This window comes from Sorex fumeus, unplaced genomic scaffold (assembly GCF_029834395.1).
Source record: "Sorex fumeus unplaced genomic scaffold, SorFum_2.1 ptg000051l, whole genome shotgun sequence".
In the NCBI taxonomy this organism is placed as follows: Eukaryota; Metazoa; Chordata; class Mammalia; order Eulipotyphla; family Soricidae; genus Sorex; species Sorex fumeus.
In genome coordinates this window covers 5,937,787-5,951,206 of record NW_026606108.1, presented here as the reverse complement: position 1 = coordinate 5,951,206, position 13,420 = coordinate 5,937,787, and the positions used below count along the sequence as shown (strand labels likewise).

At 44.7% G+C, this 13,420-nt stretch overlaps 1 protein-coding gene across 9 annotated transcripts in view; it reads left to right on the top strand.

Annotated features, from left to right (window-relative positions):
• Positions 1-13,420, top strand: part of MEF2A (myocyte enhancer factor 2A) — a 96,200-nt gene that overhangs the window by 39,076 nt on the left and 43,704 nt on the right. The window lies entirely within an intron of this gene.

Sequence of the window (13,420 nt, the reverse complement as noted above, 5' to 3'; positions counted from 1 at the left end):
AACTTGTGTTTTTCATTCTTTCAAGTATGTGTTGTTATTCCAGTATGTGGAGGTCATGGCCCATAAGTCTGCGGCTTCCTCCAGGTCCCAATGCAGTGGACCTTGGGGGACATATTCCCCGCAGAGTCTCCAGCCTTCCCATGTGCCCTTCGAGTGCTGGCGGAACCAAGTGACAAAACCCAGGCTGACTGAATGAGGAAGCACTTACTGACCTTTGCTGAGTCCCATATGTACTCCACACTGTACTGTATGTTCTCATCTACATTAACATTCAGCAGGGTATGTGAAATACGTGGCATCTGTCCAATTTAAAAAATAAACTTGTGCCCCGGAGAGATTCAGTGACTTGGTCAAGATCTTTAATTGCTAATGAGAAGCAGAGCTGACGACTTAGAGTTGGCCCTTTTGTCTCCAAGCTGGTTTGTTTTTTATAATATCAAAAAATAACTTTTTTTCTCGGGGAGCATAGGTGGCTATATATATATCAGATTGTAATCCAAATAAGTTTTAGGTAGCTTTTACATGTATGAAAGTAATTATTTTGGAGGGGGGGAAATGAAATATATTACAGCACATATATGTTAATTTTATAGTATGCTGAAGAAAGTCAGACAAAAAGACAATGATCGCCCGCCTAGTTTTTTTGTAGACAGTAGATAATCATTAGCATTTATATGGCACCGCACCTTAATCACGCTCAGTTCAGTCATTTAATGTACTTGTTTTGATTTTGTTTCTTTCTTAGTTTTGATGGAGAAGTGAAAATATGACAATGAGATCCTAGCATAATCCATGCTTGGATCTTATTTTAGCACCAGAGTTCAAGACTTCTACCAGTTCATTGACCTACTAAAAATTAGTGAGGAACAGTTAAGCTTAAGTCTTAACTAAAAGTCAAGCTCCTTCACAATCTGGCTTCAGAATATTCTTTTTAGTTAGCCCTGTGCAGAAAGATATATTCTGAGATGTTCTGTTTAGAAGAACCCATTCTCATCAATCATCTATAGAGTCAGACCTTTGGCTTGTGATGTGGGAATCGTCTTGGTATTGGGCGCTTTAAAGTCATGCTCCCTTCTGGTTTTTTTTCGTTTTTTTTTTTGTTTTGTTTTGTTTTGTTTTTTGGTTGCCAGTCTCACCATCGAGAGTATGCCATCAAGCTCTTTTATTGTAGTGAATAAAACATTCTGCTAGACCAACAGAACCTCTCAGAAACAGACACTCAGTTTTGACTGGTTGGCTTGATGAGGGAGAATTCTGAAGCACTCTTGTACTTTTGTGATTTTAGGGAGCAGTGAGTAGCTATTTCAAACTCTGTCGCGTTGTTCTCCTAGTCTCTTTTTAGTCTTCAGTTGATTTGCCTTTTGTTTTACCCGAAGTGATCTGTGTATATTACAATAGCCAGTTACTTGGCTGGTTTCTCTCAGCCTGCATGGCTGCTGGTAGCAGTGTTTGGATGCTGGAAGCACACATCAGTTCTCTAAGGACTATACTTTGCTGAGAACTGCTAGGGTTTGAGAAAGTTCCCTCCTCGGAACTTAAAAGCAGGCTTTCACTTTTAATGCGGGGTATGTGTGTTGTTGTGTGGCTTGTATTTACAGGGCTTTGTTTGGGGAGGGGTTGTGGGAGGGCACACTGGAGCACTGTTCAGAGCTTATTCCTGCCTCTGTACTCAGAGGTCACTCCTGTTAGGTTCAGGGGACAATCTTGGGTGCCAGGGATCAAACCCATGTCAGTCACATGCAAGGCAAACGCTGTACCCTCTCTACTGTCACTGGCTGCAGTTTTAGTCTTCCGTGTCATCTGGTATTTTGATTGAAGATGTTGGTTTATGGACTTTTTTTTATACCATTTATCTTTTTATCCAACTGCTGCACCTGTCGAAGCTGCAGCGATAGCACAGCGGTAGGGCGTCTGCCTTGCACGCAGCCAACATGGCCGACCCGAGTTCGATTCCTCCGCCCCTGTCTGAGAGCCCGGCAAGCTACTGAGAGTATCTCGCCCGCACGGCAGAGCCTGGCAAGCTCCCCGTGACGTATTCGATATGCCAAACACAGTAACAATAAAGTCTCCAATGGAGACGTTACTGGGCCCGCTTGAGCAAATCGATGATCAACGGGAGGGCCTTTTTACTTTACTCTTTTTATACCTTTTATGTATAGAAGAACATTTAAAAATGGAGTGATCAAAGAAAGAGTATTGAGGATTTAATATGAAAATGACCTGTTTTCCAGCAATCTCGGTTTTCCTTTTCCTTGTCCTTTGGAGCAGACTGCTGTCAGATTCTGAACTAGCCGTCCTTGTGTGTGATCGCTTTGGGCTGCCAACTGCCTGCAACCCAGGGGACAGGAAAGGCAGAGTCTGGGTGCTTTGGGGTGGTAGCCTGGGACTCCCCTTCTGACTTCTCTGCTCTGGCCTGTTTTCTCTCTGTAGTCATCCTTTCCTACTGTGTGGTGGGCTAGGTCATAACCAACAGTGTCGGGGCATGGCCGGGGGCTGCTTCCAGCTCTTTGTTCATGGTTCAAGCCCAGCGGTGCTCAGGAGCTAAAGGTCCAAACTAGGCTTCTGTGCCTGTGAACCATGTTCTCCACCATTTATTTGTCTTTAAATTGAATCATGAGATACAATGATGAAGTTGTTCCTGATGTTCTCAGCATCCAAACTAGCGCTTTACCCCAGCACTGCCAACATTTTTGTTTGTTAGGTGGATCACTTCCTGCGGAACTCTGGGCTTACTCTTGGCTCTGTATTTAGAGATCACTTCTAGTGGGGGTTGGGGAACCCTGCAGGGTGCCAGGGACTGAACCTGGGTAGACTGCATGCAAGGCAAGCACCTCACCCTCTGCTCTATCACTCTGGCCCCCAACACCACCCGTGTTTAACCATGTGAGCACATGGATGTACACAGACTTGACAGAGGGGCCGAGACTGGCTCTAGAAGGAAGGTGGTGGGGGTGCTACACAGACTTGACAGAGGGGCCGAGACTGGCTCTAGAAGGAAGGTGGTGGGGGTGCATGCCGCTGGTATCCCAGCTAAGTGCACGGAGCTTTGCAGATCCAGTAAGAAGCTGTGCTTGTAAATGGCCCTCCTTGCTCAAGGAGCCCCACTCGGTCAGCAGGAACTCTTGACACCAGGTGAAGGGACATTCCCAGAACACAGGATTTCAGCAAACTAGATAATGATCAACAAGGTTTCTTAGAAAACGCAGAGTATTCGAACAGGAATCTTAACTCCCTGAAGAATGGCCCCATCTCCTGTGTGAGTCCCCAGGAAACTGATGAAGACATTCACTAGTTTAGAAAGCTGCCAGCGGTCAGTCATGCTCGCCCTGTTGATCGCCCTGAATTGCTGCTCCTCTTGCAGACTCCAGATAAAGGGCTTCAAGTTTACAAACATGGGCCAGTGCTCAGTTTCTCCTGGGGCTTTCTTGACTGGAAACTGATGAAGGGATTTCTCCAGTAATGGAGGCTCGGGGCTGGAGTGATAGCACAGCGGGTAGGGCATTTGCCTTGAACGCAGCCTGATCCGGGTTCGATTCCCAGCATCCCATATGGTCCCCCAAGCACAGCCAGGAGTAATTCCTGAGTGCATGAACCAGGAGTAACCCCTCTGCATCCCTGGGTGTTACCCAAAAAGCAAAACAACAACAAACAGGAATGGGGGATCTGCGGCCCCTCTCCCCGGCCGGCACCTCACTCTTGAGTCTCTGCATAGTGAGTGGATTTGGGTGCCAAGCACGGCTGCAGTGGAAGTGACCCTCAGGGGAGCGGGCAGTAGGATGGCTGCTGCAGAGGTGGAAGCATGGCAGTTCAGGGCAGGGGACGGGGCACGGACACCAGATGCTTCCTCCTGTACCACCCGTCTCCCTTGGGCAGTAATGACCAATTTTCCAAATACACCTTCTCCAAGGACACCCCAAGGTCTGGCAGCCTTGGAGGCTCCATCTCCAGCTGTGCCGCAAACTCTCCACCACTTTCCGGTGATGCTAAGGACAAACCTGTACTCCACACGTACCCTTAGGCACCCTGCTGCTGAGCTGCATCTCTGACCCTCACCAGGTCTCTGATGGCCTCGGTACTGCCCGGGGGTGGGGGGTGGGCAGTGGACATGCTTTTCAGGAGAGCACCACTGAGATATGAAGATGGCTGTCTACGGAGTCTCAGAAGTCTTTGGATGTTGTCAGCTTGGCAGATGTCACTGCAAAGTCTGCTTAGAGGGCCAGAGGCTGCACCATGGTTACAGATAGTGCTGGACCTTACGTGCAGTGTCAGCTTCGAAGGCAGAAGAGGATGAAGCAGAGAATGTCCTGACCATAGCTTGGCTGTTCGCTGCGCCCTCACAGTTTCTAACCATCCCTTCACCACTGGGTATCTTTTCAACAGGGTCACAAATCAGGTGCCTTCTGTGCCTTTGTGGGGAGAGACAGGGCCCTAGCAGGCGCCCCCTGGCATTGTTGCTCCTGTTGGCCTCAGATGGCAGCAGCCACAAGTGAGACAAGAACCCCTGTGTGGCTGTGCCCAAGGCCTGCTAGAGTGACCTCATGGCAGGGCTCGTTAGTTCCATAAGAACTGGCACTTGGGGTTGAAATAGACATGCCAATCATGAATATGTTCTTTAAAGTGTGCACAGACTTAAATATGTGTGAGCATAGCAGCACATGCTGATATGGGCCAAGTGTTGGCCAGGTGTTTTATCGCCATGAAGATAAAATACCTGGGTACTGGAGCAATAGGACAATGGGGAGGGTGCTGCCCTTGCACGTGGCTGATGCAGTCCAAACCCGGGCATCCCACATGATCCCCTGATCACTGCCAGGAGTAATTCCTGAGTGCAGAGCCAGGAGTAACCCCTGAGCATTGCTTGATGTGACCCCCCTCCAAAACAACCCAAGACAGCAACAACAGCAAAAAAACCACCAAAAACCAACCAAACAAACAAATCTAAACATTGTTATTCCCATTTTACAGATTTAAAGTTTCAGGCTAAAAGTCATCCACTTGACTGTGACCCAAAGTCATGTACCTAGTAAATGGCAGACTTGTAGTTTTCATATTGAGGTGCCAGAGGTCAAACTTAGAGTGTCACATGTGAAAAGTGTGCACTCTACCTGAAGTCAGTCCCTGGCCAGTGAGGCCAGTATGATGTCTGGCAAGTGGCCAGGAATCCCAGCCCTGGTATCATGACGGGCCTCGAGCACCTTTTTACTGTCCGCTCTGAAGGCTCTGTTGCTGTCCTGCACGGCTTGGGGAGCATGTGCCAATGGCAACTGTTTCTTAGCCCAGTTTGGTGCCACGATGTCTCTTGTTCTGCAGTGGTCACCTCAGGGAGCTGTGTCATCCGTGAAGTGGCACTTCCTTACTTTCTGTGTTTATTGGAAACAGTGATTATAACCTGGGATGCTCCGGAGAGCTAAAACATTCATGGGAATAGATGAATCTCCTCTTCTGTGCGTTTAGTATGTTTATTATATTCCCTTTCACATCGATTTGCTCGAGCGGGCCCAGTAATGTCTCCATCGTGAGACTTGTTACTGTGTTTTGGCATATTAAATACGTCACGGGTAGCTTGCCAGGCTTTGCCGTGTGGGCGAGATACTCTCAGTAGCTTGCCGGGTTTTCCGAGAGGGGCGGAGGAATCGAACCCAGCTTGGCCAGGCTGACTGTGCGCAAGGCAAATGCCCTACCGCTGTGCTATCACTCCAGCATAAAACTAGGCATCATGACGCTTGAAGTTTGTTGTTCTGCAGATCTATTTCTCTCTAATGGTAGCCTGTTAAAAAGAAAACCAGCTATCAAACAGGACAGATTTAGGTGAATTTATTTATTTATTAATTGCTTTTTTGGGTCACACTTGGCGATGCACAGGGGTTACTCCTGGCTCTGCACTCAAGAGTTACTCCTGGTGGTGCTCAGGGGACCATATGGGATGCTGGGAATTGAACCGGGTCGGCCGCATGCAAGGCAAACCCCCTACCCGCTGTGCTCTCTCTCCAGCCCCGGCTTTAGGTGAATTTAAGGAGTTCTTTTTCTTATGAGCTGTGAGCCTGTCTAATTATTTCGAAGTAACCCTGATGCAAAGTATTTGTCCTTGCTTCTTTCTTTTTTGTGGGGGAGGAGTGTTGGGAGGAGATACACCCAGTGGTGCTCGGGGCTTACTCCTGGCTCAGAGCTCAGGAATCACTCCTGGCTTTGCTCTGGGGACCATATGTGGTCCTAGGGATTGAACCCAGGTCAGCTCCATGCAAGACAAGAGTCCTACCCACTTAAATATAAAGTATACAAGATTCACGATTATTTTTATGGTCTGGGGCTGGAGCGATAGCACAGCGGGTAGGGCGTTCGCCTTACAAGCGGCCAACATGGCCAACCCGAGTTCGATTCCTCCGCCCCTCTCGGAGAGCCTGGCAAGCTACCGAGAGTATTCGATATGCCAAACACAGTAACAACAAAGTCTCCAATGGAGACGTTACTGGGCCCGCTCGAGCAAATCGACGATCAACGGGAGGGCCTTTACCTTTTATGGTCTAAAGTTACAGTGGTGCTATAGTGAGAATCCGTATTAAGAAAATGAATAAAGAGTTTGATAATGGTACAAGTCAGGGTTCTTACTGTGGATGAAGGGAGTACAAATATGAAGTTTTGTACTATATGGAATGGAGCTGAGAAATCAGAAGAATCTGTGGGTTTTGGAAGTATCAACATGGACATATGTTCATAGCATATTTACATATTTCTCTTAATTTAAACAAAATTTTTATTAAAGAATCATGATTTAAAAAGTTAGTGGTAATTGCATCTTAGGCATCCAATAATTCATCACCACTTCTCCCTCAGTATCACTTCCCTCCACCAGTCTTCCCAGATTCCCTCCCCACCTTGCCCCCAATATATTTCTTAGAAATGGCTTAGAAGAGTGGTACTACAAGGGCAGTGACACATTTGGTCCCACCCCAATCTGGCTTCTAAATATCATTCCCCAGTAAATCCATAAATAATATAAAGCAGATGGGTGCTCTTAGTAAATGTGGAGTGGGAATTTGAAAAATCATTTTGTCATTGTCTTGTTACAGATTGGTTCAGCTTAGAATCAGCTGTTTTCATTTTCTGATGATGACTTATGAGAACATATTTCACTTTGAAATTATTTGTAATGGTAATAGGTTCCTGGATCACTTTTCTTAAAATATTTGCAAATGCATGGCATTTTCCTCCAGCCTGGTTCAGAATGCATGTGTATAATCCTAATTTTCACTTTATGGATACTTTTAACTTAGACCCCGTCAGGTAGCAACATTCCTGTAACAAGTCTAGTGACCTTCTGAGGGCTTAGATCTCGTTATCTCACTCAGTTTGGAGTGGACCTTTTCAGTCAGATAATGCTTTGAAATTCCAAGCAAACTGTGAGGTAAGGCTAACTGGAAATTGCACAAAATGCTGAAGAAGAAGGAACATTTCACTACTGTTTAAAGTTCATGCCATTTGGCTTACAGGATGATCTTCCCCTTGATTTTATTTTTTTATTTGCTTATTTTGGGGAGTTCACACCTTTCAGTGCTCAGGGTTCATTCCTGACTCTGTACTCAGCGATAGGCTTGTAGGACTGTAAGTGGTTTTGGGGATCAAACCCAGGTCAGCCACATACAAGGCAAGTGCCCTACCTTTTGTACAATAGCTCAGGCCCAACTTTTTCTTTAATTTTATTTATATTTTTTAGGGGAGTCACATGTGGAGGTGCTCAGGACTTACTCCTGGCTCTGCACTCAGAGGTCAGTTCTGATGGGCTTGGGAGGAGATATGCAGAGTAGGTCGTCGAACCCAGGTCAGTCACATGCGAGGTGAGTGCACTTAGGGTTGTGCTCTCTCTCCAGTCTCAGCCCTTAATTTAGTAGTCCATTGCCTTAGCCACTTGGCCACCTCGACCCTCAGCCCATAATTTTTTAAAAATTTTTATTAGTGAGACATCATGAGGTACAGTTGTAGACTTACAAATTTTTGTGCTTGGGTTTCAATTATACAATGATCGAATACCCATCCCTCCACCAGTGCCCATTTCCCACCACCACGGATCCCAGTATCCCTCCCACCCCCCCTTCCCCCCCATTCTACCCTGCCTCTGTGGCAGGGCATTCCCCTCTGTTTTCTCTCTCCTTTTGGGTGTTGTGGTTTGCAAAAGAGGCATTGAGTGGCAATCATGTTCGGTCTATAGTCTACTTTCAGCATGCTTCTCCCATCCTGGGAGGATCCTCCCAACACCCTTTATTTGGTGTTCCCTTCTCTATCTGAGCTCCCTTTTCCCCTAGCATGTGTGGTTGGCCTCCAAGCCATGGAGTAAAATTCCTGGTACTAATCTCGACCATTCTTGGGTGTTAGTCTCCTATTTTGTTACTTAATGTTCCCCAGATGAATTCAGCCCATAATTTTAAAAGTAGTCTTTGTTGTTAGAACTTTTCCTTTATCACAGCAATGTTTATTTTAGAAAAAGTTAAAAGAATTTATCCACAAATTACGAATTTCAGTAGCATGGACATATGCAGCCATCTTTTATCAGAGCATTCTAGAATTTTCAAAAGCCGAATCAGAGTTCCTTGTTTTTGCCTCATATAATATATAATAAACATTAATTGCAAGATGTCAAATCTTTCACATGACCACAGTATTTTATGTTCACTCTCACATCCGTCTATGGCATTTTCCCTTCACCAGATTTACAGGGCCTTCACTTGGTACCACTCTTTCTCTCCAGCCCTGGCATGAATTTTTAAACAAGTTTAAGTCAGTCTTTATTATTATTATTTTTTAAATAAATGCTTTCCCCTTCTTACTTGATGGATTTGTTTACCAGTTTGCTGCTTGGCCTCTAAGGCTTGATGCTGCATTCTTCATTTCCGTTACTTCTGTTTGGTTGGTTCCTTTCCTTGTCCCCAGCAAGCTCTCCAGGCGTCTCGATTCTTTGCTGGGGTGTCATTTTCAGGTCACCGAGCGCTGATGTGATTGTCGTCCTGAAGACGCCTGGTGGGTGGTGGAGGGCTGATGTCACTGGGGATCGCTCTGGGTTTTGGCGGTCATCTGCTGGCATCTCAGCACTGAGGGCTAGGCTGTATGGGTGCTGTGTGTGTCTGGGTGCAAGAGCCTGTGGCCCCTGCTCTAACAGCAGGTGTGGCTTGTTCCCAAGTTCTGGTGGTGATTTGGGGGGGCGGGGGCGAAGGGGTGAAGTCTGAAAATTTCCAGCAGCATGTGGAGTGTGGAGTGTGTCTGGAGTCCTGTTGTGAAGCTGCTGTTTGGGGGGGTAACTGGCTATACACAAAGTGTGGGTTCAGGGCAGGAGGGCGGGACCAGATTTACAGTGCTGGCACACTGGGGAGGTGCATGGAGGAATCGCCCACAGCAGAGGCACCAGATTCCTGGTGTGCATGTGGCTGCACTGTGGCCCCGTGTTTGTGGGTCTGATCTTCTGGGTCACTGAGCTGTTCCTCAGGCTCCAAAAGTCTTGTCGTTTGAGGATGGCTTTGGATGAGTTGTTTCCAGGGTTGAGGGGACACAGAGGTCCACCTTTGGCTCTTGTGCAATGCTAGGGATTGAACCTGTGTTAGTCTCATGCAAGGCAGGTGCCTCACTAGTAACTGTACTTACTATCTTTAGGGCCCCCAAACCTGAATTTTTAATAATTCTTTTTCATGAATCATAAACCACTTTGTCTTGATAGATACCTGTTTATTTATTTAAAAAGCTATTGTAGATTGTACATGGTTTGGTTTGGTTTTCGGGGCACACCTGGCCGTATGGGGGTCAGGGATTGAACCCAGGTTGGCCGCATGGAAGGCTGGCACCCTGCCCACTCAGGCCCTATATTGCTCCCACGCTATAGATTATCTGTATTTTTATTGCTACGTTTACTTTAGGATCTTTTAGGGGAGATTTAATATAGAATTCGATTCAGCAGAATCATTAAAATGGGGTCCTCTGATGAACAGAGATTGGCATTGATAAGGGCCAGTGTCAGAAGTAAAGTTCATCTTCTGTTTAAAGTTCATGTGTAAAGTGTTAAGCAACAAGGTTCTTTAAAGCAGTAAACAAAATTGACTTTAGTTTTTGAGCCGTGTCTGGCTGTGTTCTGGGCTTGCTCCTGGCTCTATACTCAGGACCCCTATTTAGGTGCCAGGGCTAGAACCTGGTTGGCTGTGTGCAAGGCCAGCACCTTACCACTGAGCTGTCTCCCTGGTCCTCATAGATGTACTTTAAATCTAAACATTGCTTTGAATACATTCGAAATATTTTAGTAGTATTACGTTAAATTTTTTCCCCCTGTTTTCCTTGAGTTTTTCCTTTGACCCACAGACATTTTATTGCTAAATTTTTGCATACATAAGGATTTTCTATTTAAATTTTTGTAATTCATGCCTTCCTGTGTCTGAAGTCAGAGCCTGTCCTTTGAAAGTTATGGCTTATACTCCAGCATATGTGTGAACGTTCTGTATGCCGCTGTCAGGTACTCAATTTCTGAAGGTCAGATTGTTGACCAAAGTTCAAATCATTTTTTTCCTTAGGGTTTCTTTGTTCTTTTGTTTTGTGCCTGTTCCCTCAGTTACTAAGAGAGCTGTGTCAAATAAACTGGCCAGAACTCTGGGTTTCATTTAGGCCTTGGCCTTATATGCAGATTATTTCCCTTGTCTTAGCTCAGCTTTATTTAGAAAAAAATAAGCTTTTTACTTTTTAATTGCAAAATTACCTGCACTGTTTTAACAAACTCGTGTATGGGAAAAGTGCAGACCTGGGCATACCACATGGACGTTTTGAAGTCTGCGCCAGGCCGAGCAGGGTGAACATGCCAAGGAGGAAGGTTAAGGTGACCGGCCCTGAGCTCTTCACTTGTATCTTGTGTTGGTCATAGGGTTCCATTTGCTTTGTGTTTTACTCTTAATTTTGCTTGCATTTGTAGAATGTAGTCTGTTAAGAAGAAAATGGGCCACTGCGAAAAGTAACTGCATGTAGTAAGCACTTTATATCCTTGCCGCGACTTTTCACTATTACAAATGGAATTTTTCCTGTTTCATTTTAAAATATTGGAACCCAAGTTTATATGCAACATAACATTTTTGTTTACAGTAGTGGAAATAAGCTTGTTTGGGGTTATTACACACAATGGCTGATTATTAGGAACAAGCTATGGCTTTTGAGTGGTTACATACATTCACATTTGAAATTGCTCTCTCTTCATTGTGAACTGAGATCCTTTTGAAACGAAATGTCTCACTTTTCTTTTCATTTTTTATTAGTGAGTGTCACTTCTTTCTATCCCTGTGTTCCATACATCCTCTGCAGTAAGGTTTCTGTAATAAAACCACATAGATTTCAGTTTGTTTTACCTAGTGTGTCTATGGTTTTCTCTCCACAGTTGCTGTATCCTTGTATTTAAGTTGTTCCTCTGTAACCATTTTTTAAAAAAATTTTACTTGGAATATTTACACATTATGTCTCCCCTCCCCCTGCTAGTGTGGACATTTCTACTCCTCTCAAAGTGCTTACCCAGAAGATCACCGCATGCATGCATCTTTGATTTATTGACATTCGTAGTCAAGAGTAAGTTTTTCTGTTTCTTAGTCAATGCCAGGATTTTAGAACTTCATTCACTACCCTCCTTGATTATATACTATTACTGTGCACTGTAATAGTTTGGATTCAGCAAGTATTACTTAATCAATACTCATTTAGAGTTATTTATTGTTTCGTTTTACTTACTTTTATTGTGTACGTATACACTACTGTCTGGAATTTTACCTTTTTTACTTAAAGACGATTGTCCAGTGAGTCTTGTGAGAAAATCTTTTTTATTGACTAAAAAATATATTTTGCTTCTATTTTTGAAGGGAATTTTTTTTGAGAAATATAGAATAATTTGGCATCTCCCTCCCCACCCCACCCCCATGTTATTTAATTGTTCTTTCAGCTTTCATTATTTATGTGGCAAGGTCAGCCGTAAATCTTAATGATGTTCTAGTTATCTTTAAAAGTTTTTCTGGCTTCTTTTAAGGCCTGGCTCTGGGTCCTTGGTTTGTTCCCCTTCCTGTTTGATATGCCCCCAGCAATGCAGTTTTTCTCTATATTTGAGTCGTCTGAGTGTCTGTCGATCTTGAATCTGTAGCTGATATGTCATTGATCTGTTTTTAAGAGTTCTTAACTACTGTGTATTCAAATATTTCTTCTTTGCCATATGTTCTCTCCTCTGTTCTGGGATTACAGTTATCTCTTGCTCTGTGTTCTCAAATTCTTTCCTCAGACTTTTCTGTATTTTTGTCTGTTAGCACAGCGGGTAGGGCGTCTGCCTTACAAGCGGCCAACATGGCCGACCCGAGTTCGATTCCTCCGCCCCTCTCGGAGAGCCCGGCAAGCTACCGAGAGTATTCGATATGCCAGACACAGTAACAACAAAGTCTCCAATGGAGACGTTACTGGGCCCGCTCGAGCAAATCGACGATCAACGGGAGGGCCTTTACCTTTACCTTTACCTTAAGGCTTCAGTATAGAAATTCTCCTTTCTTTTAGGTATTGATTCTACAGCTAGATCCAATCGACTGTATTACAGTTTAGGCAGCATAACTGCAGAGGTGTTAATGTTTGTGACATCGATGTATAAAGGCACTGCAGCCCCAGCCACTTCCGCTTCCTAAGTCCCCAGAACCGGCCACTGCCTCTGTGCCACCTCTGCTCTAACCTTATCGATTCACTAATTTCTAGTCTCAGATTTCCATGGAAATCTCGTTTTTAGAATTATTTTCCATATTTTTAGTATTGTCTACTAAAATTTTGTTTCACTTTAAAAGTTTTTGAACACTCTAAAACATCACGTTGTTTTCAGTGGTGCTGGAGATCAAGTAACTTACTCCAAAATCCTTTTTTGACAGACCCACAGAGGACCCAAGTAATTCTGCTCTTTCCATTGCCATTCTAAAATCTCTTCTTTAATCAGGTTGTAACTTATGAGAGACTCATCCGAAGGCCAAACAAAAGACACAGTGACAGGTCAAGAAAGAGCTTTGCTAGTAACTCATTGGCACGTTGGAAGATGGAGGACTCAGGTCTTTAGAGTCACCTTGTCTTAAATACCTCCAGGATGGTTCTAGGCAAAAGCCTGAGAAGAAAGGGGTCAGGGGACCAAAGGCAGTGTTGGGGTCAAACCAGGTTGGCCAAGTTCAAGGCAAACTCTTAACCCCTGCACGGTCTTTCTGATTCCTATGCGTGTTGGTTATGAAAGCCCTAGGTTTTTGGCATCATTGTTCATTATAGACCATTGCCAGTTATTCTGCTATGAAGAGAAATGGAATAAAAAGTCCTTATTTGGGCTGGAGATGCACCTTGGGGGTAGGGCTTGTCTTGCTTATGGAAAGCCCTGGGTTCTCTCCTGGCAAAGCAAAGAGAAGAAAGGAAA